Raw genomic sequence first — 12,021 nt, 5'->3', positions numbered from 1 at the left:
TTTTTTGTGTTGTTTACTACTTATTATTGTTGAAAAATAAAAAAATATATCTAACTTTAATACAATGATAAGAAATATAGGTATTTTATGTCTTCTAAACTTTATTAAAATGAAAGTTTTAAAATTAATTTTAACTCGTTGGACTTTATTTTCATTATACTGGTCACATTATTTAGTGTGTCAGTGTGTGTAACATTCTGTTTCGCGAAGAGACATTCAGTGTGGCGTATGAAAAAACTAACAGAACTAATCATTATAATTATATTCTATAAACGATTATTTACGTAAATGGCGAAATTATTAATTGTAATAATATATTATCCTATCACAAAATTGTTCTGTATGACTTACCTTCTTACGTTCAATATAATTTTTAAATGGTGTTTGCACACGGGGCACGTAACCTTAGATTCAGACAACTTTAACTAAATTTTGAAAATTATTATTTTAATGAAGAATTCTATATATGGCAACAATTTTACATGTAAACTGACTGTCAAACTCTGTTCATACATAACCTCAACCTTTGTCTCAGTGCATTTATAACGGATGTTATAATGGCTAAACCGATCAGGAACAGTGAATTATTTTAATTCATTCGGAAAAGGGTTTAACCATTTATAATTAGAATAAACGAAGCACTGTTTTTACACCAGAGTTGTTTTGATTTTATATGGTGTTTGCACAAATTTATTTTGAAAAATAATCGGAGTCAATTCGTGTGAGATGGTAACACTAAATTGACACTATCCGCAATCTAAACACGCGGCAGCGTGTCAAGCCAAGTTCAAGTAACCGAACTGGCAGACAACATCGTGTGTAATATTACACGAACTATTTGGAGCCTCTATGGGCGTCCTCACAACAAAAACTATTTCACATAAACGTCTTAAATTTGGCTCTTATATTGATATTTGTGACATACATATTATGTGCCTGTCGTGATTGATTTGTTTCACCGGATGGTCTGATCGGAAGATTAGACCATTTCGTTGGATCTCCTTCTTGTTTATGTCTTATTATTTGTAACGTTTATTTTGTGTGTGTGTTAACGAATAAATTAATTATATTCTATTCTATTCTATTATAAAAGTTATAAGAAATGATATTTTATGTCATCAATTGTCATAAAACATTTTGAGGACTGCCATTGAACTTGGCACCCGTTTAGATCTCACTGCTTTTGTCGTTGACGCCAACAACCAAGGCATATATAATATTGAACTTGGCTCATATTTCCCTTTTTTGGTTTTGATGGGATTTTAACGTTACAATTACTGATCTTCAGTGAAACTATAGACCTGTCTTAAGTTCCTCTCACTGAGGTCACTGACCTCTTCCAGTAAATTGCGGTAGTGTGCGAAAAGTATGTTGGTGAGTGTGACGTGCGTTAGTGTGTGTAAATGGGGTAATTTGACAGATACTGAATTTTTACCCATCGTGACGGGCTCTTAACAGAATTCGCAATACATTACCTCTTAGGAAAAACTTTGAAGAGTGATAAAAATCAAAATACAAGTTATTTTTGAAAGAAAAGAAAGAAAGAAAATATTTTTATTCAGGACGTTAACAATATTCCTTACGTCTATGATGCACATTAATAGGCATTACATTAACGTCACTGAAAAGGTCTCCCCTCAGCATTTTGTCAAGTTACCTACCAGGTAACTTGCCGCTGGTCTTCCGTGGAGACCTGTCCAAGCGATCGCGTCAGTACATATTTATAACAAAAATTAAACTTACGAGATCTGGAAAGAGATTATAAATATTAAAACTAGATATACACTATGTAACATAATTGCCGAAGATAAATCCTACGGCTTATACATTACCTTCTATAGTACCTTTAATTTTCATGGTGTTTATTTTAAAAAAAGGAAGTGGTATTCGTAACCGCTATTCGATACCGGTTATGCTCTTAAATGGATCACCGGCATTAATGTTACACCCTGTATGACCTACTATTACATTAACATTGAGCATTATGTACCTTGCCAAACACATAACGTCTCTTTAATGAAGAACGCATATGTTATATCCCTTAAAATACTTAAAACATACCTCTTTCTCTATGGTTACCGTGTTTTTTCTCTATGGTCCAGCTGGGATGCCCGCTCGCGCTTGGCTGAAGCGAGCTGTCATCCTGACGGTTGACGTCTGTCACTTCATAGCGTATGTTTTCCCTCCAAAGTGTAAGTCACGTTTTTCCGTGAAAACAAGAAAAGTGAACGAAAAAGCTGAAAATGAGCTCCAAAGACGACGGGAAGGGTGCGGAACCCGACCCGCAGAACGGCAAACGTTGTTCCCTGAGCTCAGAATCCTCGGACGGATCGTCCTCATCCTCGGAGGGTGAGACGCCGCCTCCGAACAAGCGACCTCGGAAAACTCGCGGAGAGTTCCCACAGGTCATGTACGACCCAAGGGTCGACACGCTTACTAGTCAGGTGAGTTACATTTCGAACTACCTAATACAATCGCAGACTACTGATGGCGTCGATGGCGAGGTTCCATCACGGGACGAAGATTCATCGTCTTTAGTACCGCCACGCCTCAACAAAAGAACGATTGATATAGGAGAGATAAGTACGGAGATTAAAGAAGGGACTGTGGTTCAGACAGCAGATCCAGTTAACTTAAAAGCTTTAGAAAAATTGCAAAAGTTCAACTCTCCGGCCTGGCAGGCAGTTCGATATAAGAATTCTTTAAAGACGATGTTAGCTAAACCCGGATTTGTGGAGCTAGGAATCAATGAAGAATTGATGCATTTTAATAAAGGCAAGGATTATTTGGCATCTACAGAAAATGTCCTAGCAGGACTATCAAATGCGGTGTTAGTTAACCAATAGATGTATCTTAAAACGAAGCTTACAGGAGTTGGCTGACTGGAGTACCAACAGCCAAGAACTAAATTCAGAAACCTTGTATGAAAAGGTGTCCTCAATTTTCGGATCAGGTTCAGAGATATACAAAAATTATGAAACAACATTACAAATAATTGCTGGGAAACGAACAGAATGTATAGAAATTAGGCGGAACCGAATACTGAATGAAGTTACAAATCCAAACCTGAAAGCTAGCTTAAAGAATCTCCCGCCAAGTAATGAACATCTGTTTAGTAGAGAAGCAATGGCACCGCTGATACAGTCTCTCGGAGGGACACAAGTATGGCTAAATACTCCAAATTATATTAAGGAAAAGAAGATACCATCAGCTAACACAAATAAACAACCAGAAAAAGTGAAAGAATATGACAATAGTTCAGATGTGAAGCAGCGGACCCAATCAGAAACTCAAAGCTCTCAGACACATAACAATAACAAACATGACAGAAAACACAAAAAACAGAGCTACAGACACAATAAAACCATTCATTCTAACAAGAAGAAGTAACAATCAATTGTTTCAAGATAGTTGTCTAAAATTGTTTGAGGACAATTGGAGGCATAATGGAGGAAACCAATTTATTTTAAAAACAATAGCGGGATGAAGGATTCCTTCCAAATCAAAAGCCCTACTTACATATCCAATAGTTCCAATACTAAATCAACAGTGATGATTCTCAACAAGAGTATCCCCAGAGATGACCGAGGTGATAGAGGAGGTAAAAAGTTTGAAGATTTTGGAACGCCCACCCTTCAAGAACCCCGGTTTCATCTCAAAGATGTTCTTTGGTAAAAAAGACAGACAGTGGGGTTCAACCAATCTTTAACCTGAGAGGTCTGAACCAGTATATCTCAACCAATGAGTTCTCAGACTGATATCTCAGGCTTTAGTGGCAGAAATTTTACAACGGGGAACTGCTTCAACTAACTTCACTAGCCTTCGGCCTCTCCTCAGCACTTCGATCCTTAGCAGCCTTTCAAGCTGGACAGCGGAAGTCTTGCGGGCAAAGGCCTTCGAGTTCTAGTATATCTCAACGACTACCTGTTAGCAAACTAGAGCTGTTCAGAGTTGAAGTCTCCAGCCACGGAGGTTGTGACTCTTCTCGAGCATCTCAGCTGGAAAATAAATTACTCAAAGTCTAATTGGCCTTGTGTTGGAACATTCTAGAAAGTACAAAGTCCTTATCACAAAAAAAGAGGTACAAAAGATTCAGGACAAGAGAGCTTGTCTGGTGAAGCGAGGCAGATGTTGTCTTCAAGAAAACAGACTTCTCGGCCATTTGAATTTTGCCAATAGTTATGCACAGGGGTTAGCTGAAATGCAGAAGGATGCAGAGATACCTCAGACTGTTCTGTCAGAACAGACCTCGACGAAAGGAAATAATCCCGACAGGTGTCCTAGCCGAGCTTTCGTTAGTGAAAGGATGCTTTGCACTGCACTATGCTTCAATGCCCCTACGGAGCAAGGACATAACTCATTTCTAAACCACGACGCGGCGGACGCGGGATGGGGAGCCCAGTTAAATGGGATTCATCTGTCAGGAACGTGGAACAAGAAACAGAAGTTATGGCACTTATTTGTAAAGGAGATGTATGCAGTATGTGCTGCAATACGGAGTCAGATGAGTCAGATGGACCACCTCGGAGGTGCTCACAGATTAGTCCAGACAGACTATCAGACTCTCGTTGCTTATATCAGAAAAAAGGGGGCACGAGGTCCCTAGCACTACTGACTCTTACAACCAGACTGCTGACACTGACCGACCAGCTGAAAGTTTCACTGTCGGCTTGTTACCTCCCGGGAGGTACAACAATATTGCAGACCGATTATCAAGTGCAAATCCACTTCTGGAGTGACGTTTACTTCCACAGGCTACGGAAGCCATATTCAAGAAGCGGGGAGTGCCAGAAATCGTGGTGTGTACATCGGCAGAGACAGAGATAGTGCCAAGGTATGTAACTCTAGACTCAAATCAGCAAGCGGAGTTCTGCAATGCATTCAGTTGTACCTGGAAATTCCAACTAGCTTGAATTTCTCCATATCCCAATTCAATTCCACAGGTGCTTTGTCATCTAAACTAAAGGTATGTTAATACTAGTAGCTCCAATTTGGACTCAGTGTTATTGGATGCCAGATCTTCAGGCACGAGCACTGAAAAAACCCTATTTGGTACCGAACCTGCACAGGGTTCTACTGGACAGGACCACAGGATATCAGTATCACCCACCTCAAATAGAGCTTCTGGAAATACAGACTTGGAGGATTGGGGGTGGTATGAATTTGAGATCATCCACCTTGAATACTTCAATACTTACGCTCCAGCAATCAGCAATGAGAAGACGGAAGGAGTGGTGTAGTAAAGACAAGGTGAAATGTAAATCCCCAAGTGGAGATGAGGTAGCTAGGTTCCTAGCCGGCTTACATATGGACCAGAACTTAGCTTAGCTTACAATACAATTTTATTACATAACTATTGCTACCTATTGTGCCAAAACAGAAATGCTGTCCAAGAGTTTCCTAATTAAATAGATTTTAAGGCCACTTTTTCTGCTAAACCAATAACTCAAAGATCACCGATATGGGATACAAAATTATTGTATGACCGGTTATTGACTACAGGAGCAAAATTCTCATTATGTGACATAGCAAGAAGAACTGCATTAATATTATTGTTAGCATCTGGCAGGATTCATGATAAACCTTGCTAAGAATGTCAAATGAGAGCCTTATAGAATCAGATAATAGCATAGTATTATGGCCAGTGTTTGAATCAAAGACAGATACAGCAACCCAAAGACAATCGGGTTGGTGCCTATCAAAGCACCCCGAAGAAAAATATTTGTCCGGTTAGACATATTAATCTACTGTTGACTTTATGAGAGATGAGACATTCCATTATATCATCCACATTAATAATCCCTGTGAGTTATTTATAACTGTAACTGGCACCATTAAGCAGTCCTATAAAACTAACATAGCAGGCTAGATCAGATCCATATTCAAGGAGGCTGGCATTGATGCACCACCTGGAAGTGTAAGATCTGCAGTTGCCTCTAAGGGTTGGTTAGATAATAGACCAGTTGATGAGATCCTGGAAAGAGGCAACTGGAGATCTTTCAAAACTTTTAAAAATCATTACTATAGATCTGCACAAGTGCCTGAAAATAATTCTGGTACTGATATGCTTCATAATAACTTCACAAGTACATGAATCTTTTAATTGATTATAGTTAATCATTCTTATGTTTGTTAGAAACATACATTATTACTTATGTTGTTAAAAGTCAGAAGAAAGTTTTATTTTGCTTTTTATAAATTTGTTTTTATAGTAATATAGATTCATATTGCTAACAGCATCACAATAATTAAACAGAATTATGATGCTAATGTATGTTACTGATCTCGAATACTACCTAAGTTGATTATTGATCTCAGTTAATTATTAATGGGCAGGTGCCTTAATAGGTCTATTACAGAGGCTTATCTATTTTGTTTGTATTATGTACATCTCATTTATATTAATAGAGAATTCACATAGCGTATGGGTGTTTCTTTCTTTCAACCAGCAGATATCAGACACGTCTTCATTAAAGAGACGTTATGTGTTTGGCAAGGTACATAATAGGAATGTTTTGCATTCCAACAAAACATGTATTATGTACTAAACAAACACATAACGTCTCGGCAAGGGCCATGCTGTTGAAGACGCTATGAAGTGACAGACGTCAACCGTCAGGATGACAGCTCGCTTCAGCCAAGCGCGAGCGGGCATCCCAGCTGGACCATAGAGAAAAAACACGGTAAATTAATTTATTTTTTTAATATAACCTATGTCAGAGACTAATTAGAGTTTACTTACTGGTTGCATGGAGCGAAAATTATACAGCGCGTAAACGTAATAAGGGCGATAAATGAAACCAGGGTGGCTAGCCGAATGGCACAATCGCTCACGAAACGCTCACGAAACGAAGCGCTAGTAGATATCTATCTCTATCGGTTACGATGACAGAATCAATGCCATTCAACTGTCAACGTATAAGCGTTTAAGGTGGGAGTGTGAAAAATTTGCAATGTACGTTGGTTACGATGGACCTGTCAAATTAAATTTGTATGGATAATTTGTATGGAAAAAATATTCCAATTTTAAGTAAAAGTTATCTAATTACATTTTATTCGTCCTATACTCACCACCGTTAAGAGGTTCGCCCTTATTAGGTTTACACCCTGTATAAGGCAATAATGGCATTGGCACTAGCAAGTGATCTACTGAACAGATTTCTACAAATTTAAAATGTACTTTTTGTATTTAATTTTAAAAGACAACATTTTAAAAAGTCGCTAAACAAAACTTAGCCAGTATACTTAAGGAATATAGCCTACAGTTTAATTTTTTGCTTTTTACAGGCCCTATCCTGTATAAACCAATATATAAGTAAATGTAGTAAATTGTTATTGCTAAAAGTGGCACTGGTGGCAACCTGTGTGCGTAGCCAAATGCACAATCGCTCACGAAACGCTCACGATAATATCTCTTTCGTAACTATCTATCTCTATCGCTCTTGCGTATTGGCGCGACAGAGCCAGACTACATTTCTGCGGCGTTTCGGTGGCGTTTCGCGTCACAGAAATGCCATTCGGCTAGGGCCTGAGCAGTTTCATGTGGTCTGCCTACCCTTATCTAAACCAAAGACATATATGACTCCGTATAGACAGATAAAGTCTAAGAAAAAAACGTACTTCAGTACCATACAGGAAAAAGGTACGGTGGCCTAGATGGCATTACATATTCGGGTACGTTCAGCTAGATGTCGCTTATATTAATATTTGACATTTTACATACCAAGCTAACTCAATATGGACCAAATTGTCAAAATTGAGGTTCAAAAGTTTTAAGCCTTAGTCAAGAGTTGGCAGTCTAAGCACTGTGATTACACATTTTACTTCGACAGTAACTATACTACTAACTATAGAACTCGATCCTCTTTGTCTAAACTATATAATATGAGACTTTAAGTAACTTTAAGTAACTAGCTAAACACGACGAGTATGCTAATATTTCTGAATTTTAATGTAGAAAATATTTTCCCATGATTTGTTTACCGTTAATTCTTAAACCGGTTTTAATACAGTGTGTAATCTTTATACGAGCAATAAATTAAACCAGATATAAAAATTTGTGTTATCATTAATTAAGAGGTGTTTTTCAGTTAGTGTAAATTTTCGCACCTTAATTATATTTTTCAGCAGTAATGTACTCTGAACATGGATGCGATGACAGTAGATTTAATGACTTGACATACGCTGCGATATGAGCTTTTAATAGTTATTTGTTATACAAGGGGGCAAAGTTGTATTTTAACGCCGAGTGTGGAATTGAAAAACGAGCAAGCGAAAGGATTAGGATTAGGAATAGAATACTGAACTTGCGAATTTTTTAACACACGAGAAGTAAAATACATTTGCACCCGAGTGTAACACAAAACTTTTCCCTTCACTATAGCGAGGAAACTACAACCCCAAAAATGCGTTTATCACTGCTTCCAGTAGTTCCACAGGTGGTAAATCATCTTTATTACCAGATTCACATACTTTTATCAATTTTAAAGCAGTTAATTTGACTTTATTCAAGGTTTAATTACTTTACCCACTAGTGGATAAAATGCGTTTTTACACGCGGGTATTACAGGACAAAACACGTGTTTCCGAGGTAGTGAGGGGAAAAAGTACTTATCAACGAGCGTTAACGGCCGAATTATTTTGTATGCATTAAAATTTTATTTTAATTCTAAGTATATCTAATTATGTATATTTCTTATTTCCAATACTAACCACCGTTAAGAGATTCCCGAGGTTTTAAGAGATACACACTGTATTATTTCTAAGAACATTGCCTGTGTAAACAGCCGAGCGTTTGAAATGTGCCAAATGCCAATTGAAATGTGCCAAGCAAATAGAAATATGGTAACAGCACTTATAAGATAAATATTATAGTGTAAGGTGTAAACTCCAAAATATATATTTTTTTGAGTTTACTCTTTAAAGTAAATGAATAAATTTTTAAGACTTGCAAAACAAGGTTCAAAAATTTTGAGATAAGTATAAAACCAAACTTTATGCGTTACGGTTTTTATGCCAAAAACGAAAATGCTGTTTTGAATTGGCAACCATAGTGTGAAGTGCTAATCCTATCTAGTCATAAATACCTACATACATTAATTTAAGACAAAGTTTGATGAAAGATTATTTCCATTAATTTTTAATATTCAAGGGCCAAAAGTTACGACAGTTTTTTTGGGTTTTTTCGTTAGATTTCCGGTAGGTTACAAGTTCTAAGGTTTTCCGATACTGAGCGCTTTCTATACTTAAAATTAATTTTAATAAATAAAAAAAAAACGGTATCGTAGGCAGGGCATTTCATATCATTAGTTTCGAAGTAAAAACAGAATCTCAAAATGTATCAATACTAATATTATAAATGGGAAAGTGTGTGTGTCTGTTTATTTGTCCGAAACGACGTTTGGCAAAACGAAGAGAGTGACATAGGCTACTTTTTATTTCTTTCTAACCCCCATCTTCCCTGAAATGGGGGGTGGAAAATTGTATGGAGTACCTATTCCGCAATTTTCGAATTTTAGCCGAAGCCGCGGGAAAAAGCTAGTAATTAAAAAAACTCACCTCATTAAAAATGAAAACTGTTCAACTTCATCACATAACCTTTCACTAAAACTATGTTCTCTGAAAACCGGCTTTTTAGCGTCTATACACAAGCTATTGAACTCGCGCTTAAAAAATAGAATTAAAAAAAACTGTACCGGGGCTAGTCCGGTCGGCGGGCCGCAGTATACGCTACTACGAGAGACAGGTTGCTAGGGATGTCTGTGTCGATGAAATTATTGACTCGATAGAACTATCGATAGAATCAAAACGAGCTAAGTTTGCAAATACTAAGCTTAAGAGCAAACAAGGCCTAAGTTGGTTGGTTGGTTAAAATTGTGTTAGGGTTAAATTAACGTTATAGTTTCATAGACGTTAGATGTTTTTAAATGACATTTGTAACAAAGGGCCAGTCAAAATCGCTGTCATCTAGAATGGCTAAATTGAAGTCATCAACAATTAATTTTGTTTCTTTGTGTCTTCAAAAATGTCACTTAGATACTACTATAGCAATAGCCCTCAAATTTTATTTAAATTAAATGACAGAAACATAACAATGGCTAACAAAAAAAAATATCAATGTTTTTGCCCAAACATTAAAATTTTCACCTAACGGTGATGTCATTTTATTTTCAAAACTTCAATAGCGTACATTTTGCATAATTATCCGACACTAGAACTAATAAAAATCGAGTATCTCCCCTAAATAACAATTACCTATAAGGTGCATTAGTATACAAATACTCTGTCATTGGGCCTCAGAAACGAATATGCTGTCTCGTTAGTCTCAAATTTTTTTCAAGAAAAAAAAAGTTTTACATTCATTCATAAGATAAAAATAAATAATTTTCAGTACAGATGGTGTTTTTTTTACGCACTAGTGCGAGAAGTGGTTCATTATATGCCAGCTCGAAACTTCGGAGGCTCATCTGTACTGAAAAACGTCGTACGATACACGTGTACACGAGCGAAAAGAAAATTCGTAACTCGTGTCGATTTAAAACACTCCCTTCGGTCGTGTTTTAATTTATCGCCACTCGTTTCGAACTTCCTTTTTTACGCACTTGTATCGTAAATATACTATTTCAGTACAGATGGTGTTTTTTTTACGCACTAGTGCGAGAAGTGGTTCATTATATGTCAGGTCGAAACTTCGGAGGGCCATCTGTACTGAAAAACGTCGTACGATACACGTGCGAAAAGGAAATTCGTAACTCGTGTCGATTTAAAACACTCCTTTCGGTCGTGTTTTAATTTATCGCCACTCGTTTCGAACTTCCTTTTTTACGCTCTTGTATCGTAATGTTTTGGCGCCACTAATTACAACTAAGACGTTTTAAATCGCAGTATCTTGTAACACAACCTTGGCCGCCTTTCACCTTTCGTTGCACTTCACGTATTTAGGGATGGGAAAAGACAAATGTAACTCCGTGTAGACAGATAAAGTCTAAGAAAAAAACGTACCTCAAAACCATACAGAAAAAAATACGGTGACCTAGATGGCGATACACCTTTGGGGAACGCTCGCCTAGATGGCGCTAACACATATCAAGCTAAGAATATGAGCCAAATTGTCAAAACCGAGGTTCAAAAGTTTTGAGCTTGTGTCGAGAGATGGCTGTCTTTGCACTGTGATTACACATTTTACTTTGACAGTAACTCTCTATAATACTCGATCCTCTTTGGGGATGGGTTACATCTCAATTGGTCAGCTGTGATTGCTAATTAAAAATCATCATTTTAATTAGTTATCACAACTCACTCAAAGCCTTGTAAAATAGGTATATAAGGGCATTTTCAGAATTTGGGACCCCCAAATCAGCGTTACGTCTTTAGATAAAAAAAAACTCTTATAAATACAAAAACAAAAAAAAAGACAAAAAACAAAAACTTAATTTCTGGCCGGGATTCGAAACCCTGAAACCTTTGATCTATCTGCGTACATTAGACCGACCTCGTACGACTGAAGCTAAGCGGAATCGATGCGCGCGCGCCGAAATTAAAGACCATATTTTACGTTTACTAACGCGAAAGAAAAACTCATGAAAACTCGAAAATTCGCGTTTTCCGGGATCTAAGGCTACGCTAGATCGATTTTTCACTCCCGAAAACGCCCACATAACAAATTTCAGCGAAATCGTTAGAGCGGTTTCTGAGATCGTCGGTATAATAAATAAATAAATATACAAAAATTGCTCGTTTAAAAGTATAAGATTAACTTAGTCAGTTTTATGACGATCATTAAGCATGAAATTTCTATAAAAATATTTTTTTTTTGTGTTAAGTAATTACATAATCTACATTCAGAATATGAAAAAAGTAACTTTATAGGCAGATTTTATGTTTAATTGTCGTCAAAACTTACGCTAATTGGGGGTCCCAAATTCTGTAAATGCCCATAAACTATAAATCAAGCAATTTCCGTTACTAAGGAAAAAGCAACAATTTAAAAGATGTTGATCATAATATATCATCACTAGCTTT

General features: G+C 36.9%; 1 protein-coding gene across 1 annotated transcript in view; it reads right to left on the bottom strand.

Annotated features, from left to right (window-relative positions):
* Positions 1-9,689, bottom strand: part of LOC125237571 (facilitated trehalose transporter Tret1-2 homolog) — a 68,963-nt gene extending 59,274 nt beyond the window's left edge. Inside the window, exon 1 of the mRNA XM_048144699.1 lies at positions 9,559-9,689. The gene's annotated coding sequence lies outside the window, so the exon portion shown is untranslated. The remainder of the gene's footprint in view (positions 1-9,558) is intronic.
* Positions 9,690-12,021: the final 2,332 nt, after the last annotated feature.

Source organism: Leguminivora glycinivorella, chromosome 21 (assembly GCF_023078275.1).
Source record: "Leguminivora glycinivorella isolate SPB_JAAS2020 chromosome 21, LegGlyc_1.1, whole genome shotgun sequence".
NCBI lineage: Eukaryota > Metazoa > Arthropoda > Insecta > Lepidoptera > Tortricidae > Leguminivora > Leguminivora glycinivorella.
The sequence above is the reverse complement of the archived record's forward strand: the minus strand, read 5'-3'. Positions and strand labels throughout refer to the sequence as shown.